The following is a 6,000-nucleotide window of genomic DNA, read 5'->3' on the forward strand; positions in this document are numbered from 1 at the left end:
TATAATAAATATTTATTGACGCATTTTCAGTTGGTAACACTTTTAGAAGTCACAGTAGTATTGCCAAGCCTTTGAATATACTTTATTCAAAGAGTAATTTACTAGGTTCTTTTTCCTCTCAATATCATTAAATCAACTACTATTATTGTGGGCCTGTTGTTCGACTTTTATGCCTGATGTTAGCAAAAAAAGATAAGAACTCTCTTCAATGATCTTGGAAAGACAAAACTGCACAGGAACAATTGTCAGCAAACTAAGTACTTAGTTTTGTGGCACCAGATTATATGTAGGACTTAACTCAGTCATACTTACTTATTTGATCTTAATTATTGCTAATATTTTAAGGATTCAATCAGAAGCTTTTTTATTTTGCCTTGGAGCTCACTCTTAGCAGAATAATTGGCATTTCATATATACTGTATGAATGGTAGCATTATTATCACTGTATTTTATAGCTAATTAGGCCTTTTCATTTAGAAAATTTATTTTTGTCAACCATCCCATGAGTATTATTTAACCATGCAACATAATGAAGAAATCAAGACTTAGAATATTTGACTAATTTAATATCCCACCTGTGGCTCTATTATATAGGTTTCCAACTCCATGTTCTTCCAGGTTATATCATAACTATTGCCAGTTTTGCTCATCAAATTATATACAGTAGATAGCTAATGAAAATCAGTAGCATTGTATTTATTATGAGTATTGAAGGGGAAAATTATTCTTCAGTGCTAGGAGAAATTTCATGTAATTGTCTCCTCAGGCTATTCTGAGAATCAAATGAGTTAGTCAGGGAAAAGTTTTAGAACAGTGCCTGACAGTGATTATTGTTGCTGTTAATTATACAGGCAGTATCACTTAAACTGTATTTGAAGTATAGCTTAGGTAACTAAGTAAGAGGACAAACACTGTAGAAGTGAATAATAGTAGAAAGGTGAAGGCTAAACATTGTGTTGTCATTCTTAGAGTAAGAAAATTAACTTCACTGGTAAGAAAATTTCATATTTTCAACTTAAAGCATATTTTTTGGTAGCTTGCAGAGGGCTAGATTAGAGGACTTAACCAGAAAAAGGAAAAATAACATAGATGTGCTAAGTTGGGCAGTAGGGAGCTATTGAAGGTTTTTGAGTGTAGTAATTGACATATTTCAGGAAGATAGGTTTAGCTACAGTATTTGGAGCCCTTGAAAGAGAGAACCACAGTTTGATAGACAAAATAATGACTAGATTTGGGTGATAATAGGAGGTTTAAATAGAAGAAGACCAGGTTTGATACTTAGAATGATGAAAATGAAGACCTAGTGACTGATATTTTTCTTCTTCCTCTTGCCTTCCATCTCACATTTCTGGCCAAGTGTTGAAAAGCTAAGTGTCTGACAGAAGCTTCTTATTAGCAGAAAATCTGATGCCATAATGTGGGACATTTGTTTGGGTGGGGAGAAATAGTTCCCTGTGTGATTATAAATGTGGAATTGATTATAAATGTGGAATTGGGAATGTTGCTCAGTAGTAGACCGTGACAGTTGGTTCAATTCTCAGTACCACAGGAAGTAAATAAGCAAAGAAATAAAAGAAAGAGTAAAAGTAAAATAAAAAAAAATCTTTGGTTGTAGAAACTATAACAGCAAACATTTTCTTTTCTTTAAAAAGTTTTTTTTTCATCATGGGGCTTGAACTCTGGGCCTGGGCGCTGTCCATCAGCTCTTCAGCCCAAGGCTAGCACTCTACCTCTTGAGCTACTAGTGCCACTTCGGGGTTTTTCTGCTTATGTGGTACTGAGGAATCAAACCCAAGGGCCTCAGGCATGCAAGCACTCTACCACTGAGTCACCTTCCCGGACCGACAACAAACATTTTCTAAGTCATAATGGGCAATATAATTTCCTACCTTATGGTTTTCATTTAAAGAGCATGGAATTTATTAAAAAATAACCTTTTCAGCTTTTATGAAGTAAAAGTCAATAATAAAACCAAAAGGTGATTTTCTTAAAGAGGAAGACAAAACATACACCTTTGATTTTTCTGATATATCTCTTCTTCAGATTCATTTGTAATAAAGTACTAGTTTGAACTATGGGCACTTACATTTTCTGTGATACAGGAAAATATTCTGGAAAAATGTTTATTCTGACTAGCACTCTTGTTAAAGAAAATTGTTAGTATTATGAATTGTCATGCTATTTATATTGTATATCTCCTTCTATTAAACATACCTTATTTCATATTCTCCACATTAAAAATTGATTACCCTTAGATATATAAAGTTGATACTCAGAAGAATAGTACTGAAAGCCAAATATACTTTTTATTGTCAAGTTTCTGTCAAGAAATAATATGGGCTAATGTATGTCATTCCTGTAGACTTCCAAAGGACTTATCTGACATAATTTCCTAACTTTCCCTCTTCATTCTTGGCAGTGCTGACTTTTATTGCACACATATGCTTTAAATTTATAGTATGTTAAAAATACAATACTTAATATTAATTACAAAACATGGGAAAAAGATGCTTGCTATGGTCAAACTTAATATGATGTCCTGGCAATATTAAACTTCTATGAGGAAAATATACTTCGTGTGAGATCTATTTGAGAATGCTCACATTCTGAAAATTAAATGAATACAATCGTAGCATGCTTGAAGGAAGTGCTCATCTTATGCAGATCATAATTACTTTGTCATTAAAACATGCATTGATTCATTGAGAAAGAAAGTTCTCTGTCACAACACATCAGTATTTAGAAAGAGCCCTCATTTAATGTCTCCTAATTAGACATCAAATGAAAGCTTTAGAATTTAATTTAGAGATTACTCTGTGCAGCACTTATTTCTCTAAAGCACTTAACATGTTACATGCATGTTACAAGGATTTAATCAGTATCTACTTGGCTATTCATTGTTTCATTGAGTAAACACTGGTCAATGAGTCAAATATGGTCTTTGTTCTCAGCACTTATGGTCTTGTGGGGAAAACAATATTATTTACAATTGTATTAAATGTTACAGAAATGTAGGTTATCCTAGGCAGACTTTAAAGTTAATGTTTCTTCCTGGGTTGTAGATGAGAATAAAGACAGAGAAGGAAGCATGAAATTACATAGAATTACTTATAAAATGCTGTGAGAGACTAGAATTTAAATGCTGTAAACTCAAGACTTTTTCCCAAGCAGGAGTTTGCCATGGTATGTTACTAGTGGGTCACAGTTCCAGATCACCTCAACAAAAGTCTGAGTTACTTCATTTCAGTGGAACAATCTAGGAGTCATCCTAGCTATAGTGGAAAATAAAACATACGAGTATTATGATCCAGTTACATGCTTGGAATTGACCTGAAAACAACCAGCCCACAAAAGGGCTGGAGTTGTAGCATAGTGGCAGAACACCTACCTCATAAGCTTGAGGCCCTAAGTTCAAACTCCAGTACTGCCAAAAAATAAAGGCACAGATATTTCAGCAAATGTAGAGAAGAATATACTTCATAAAAGGAGTAGCATTAAGGAATTGATTTATTTGGAGAATGGTCAGAAGTTCATTGTAATGTACATCAGCAATTCATATGCACTCATCTGTCCTAAACACCATTTAAACTGAATATATAGTTCAGTAGCCTGAAAGCCTATGAAGTTTTTCTGAAGATGAGCCTAGCAAGTTCAAATCTGTGCCTTAAGAATATTTCTCTATGTTGATATCTTTGCATATATTATTTACACTGATAACAGATTATGTATATATACCCATATCCATATATATGTCCATATATATATATAATATATATATAATATATATATATATATAGTGACAACTAATAATACATTAATAATCATGGAAGAAACACCAATCCTGGCATCTGACAAGCCCTCACTTACCATAATTTGAAACGGATGTGAACATCAATGGTGACTGAGAGACCAGACTTTCAAGTCAGGCAGATATTTGTCCAAATAATTACTGACAACTGATTGCTCATGGGCAGGATACTTATTCATGGTGACTAACTCTCATGGGAACTGATACCTACAAGCATTAAATGATTTAATATTTTTAAAAGGCGTACCACTTAGCGCGCTTGCCTTGCATGCTTGATGCCCTGGGTTCGATTCCTCAGCACCGCATAAACAAAAAGAAAAAAGCCGGAAGTGGCATTGTGGCTCAAGTGGTAGAGCGCTAGCCTTGAGCTGAAGAGCTGAGGGACAGCGCCCAGGCCCAGAGTTCAGGCCCCACGACTGGATCCAAAAAACAAAACAAAACAAAAAAAAAAAAAGAGGTACCACTGTGTCTTTCATTTAGTAAGAACCCAGAAAATGGTAGCTCTTACTATGTGCATTCATTCAGTGTATATGAATTAAATATTTAGTATATGTGATACACTGTGCTAGGTGCTGGATAAACATAGTCTGCTGAAATAGAGTTTAGAATCCTGGGGGGCTTACTGAGCTATTAGACACAGAGAAAGGATCAGAAACTCACCTTGTCTTGAGGCAGGGACAGTGGCTCCAAGGAAGTGAAGTGACCTCTAACATGAGACAGTCAGCACTGGCCAAAACAACAATAGTATTATAAAAGGCATATGGTACTGTAGTATCTGTTCTAGTTCTGTCTCTGTTGCCTATAAAGAGTACAGATCTTAAAATCTCCATGCACAATCATCTATAAGTAAAACAAACATGATTTTTTAAACTAACAGTAATCCAGGTTCACAGCTGACATCTGGTGACAAAACATTTTAGACCCACCTTACAGATTTGCTTTACAAAGATTGCCCAGACAGGTTGGGTCTCAATTGTTCATACTAATAGCTTTTTTTAGTTTGCTTGTTACAGTTTCAGATCCCCAGAATTTTAGTTCATGAATTCTCTATTTTATCTCTATTTTATCTATATTTTGTAATAGTTTGATAGTTCAAGTGATAGAACTTTCTTAGGAAATCTTAGCTCTTTATTAAATTCATCTAAATTAATTGTACAAGAAGTTTTATTGTGAAATTTAGATATCTATATATAATATATCCTTTTCAGCAGTATCTACTGGTTGAATGGTATCCTTACACATACATATAATACACTTTGCTCATGTTCATGCCCAGAACTTTCTTTTCTAGTTAATCGTTATTAGAGCAAGGACTCATGATGTAGATGTAGAGAGCAGAAATGAAAACTCTGAGAAAGGATACCTGAAGGGGTAACTAATTGCTAACATATTTCATTGCATTGTTGTTGGAAAAATAATGCCCAGTTTTGGCAAAATAGGATGGTATCATCTCTTGGATATTGAACTTTTATAAAGAAAATTAAGTATCTTGGGATAACAGTCTTTAAGATTTTCTCATGAAATAATACAAGGACATCCTTGTGGAATCCTGATTCCACCTTATTGTAACTACTTATTTTCCTCTATTTTCCTGGGTAACTAAAGTAATTTCTAATGCACTGCCCCTGTTTATAACTCAAAATGATGTTATAAATTTAGGTTTACTATAAATGAGAAACTAGTTCAGTTGTACCTCATTAGACTTTAAGGAAAAATATCTAATGTTTGTGATTGAGTAATAGACCAACATTGTTCGTCTACTTTTTGGAAGTCTTTAAGGTGTTTAATGCCTTAAATATGGATCCTAAGCTAAGGATTGCTTCACAGTAGTGCTGTGCTATATTTCCTGGGTTAAAAATACCTACAAGCCAAACAAGTGATGGTTAAAATTTTGAAAGTAAGATCAGATTTTATAAAAATGATGAAAGTATTATTTTAAAGGTGATACTTGAGAATATATTTGGATACTAGCACCTTTTTTCCCTTGCTGATGTTTTATTTATTTATTTATTTATTGTTATTATAAAGGTCATGTACAGAGGCAAAGAGTCAGGTAAAGAATACATTTCTTTTTTTAATTTTTATTTATTTCTTTATTGTGAAAATACTGTACAGAGGGGTTACAATTACATGGGCAAGATAATGAGTACATTTCTTATCAAGCATTGTAGCCTCCTCCTTTGTTTCCCCTT

General features: G+C 33.6%; 1 protein-coding gene across 1 annotated transcript in view; it reads left to right on the forward strand.

The window, feature by feature from the left end:
* Tmem135 (transmembrane protein 135) overlaps window positions 1–6,000 on the forward strand; it is a 229,500-nt gene that overhangs the window by 193,796 nt on the left and 29,704 nt on the right. The gene's annotated exons all lie outside the window — the stretch shown is intronic.

The sequence above is a fragment of the Dipodomys ordii genome, unplaced genomic scaffold (assembly GCF_000151885.1).
Source record: "Dipodomys ordii isolate 6190 unplaced genomic scaffold, Dord_2.0 Scaffold22, whole genome shotgun sequence".
Classification (NCBI taxonomy): Eukaryota; Metazoa; Chordata; class Mammalia; order Rodentia; family Heteromyidae; genus Dipodomys; species Dipodomys ordii.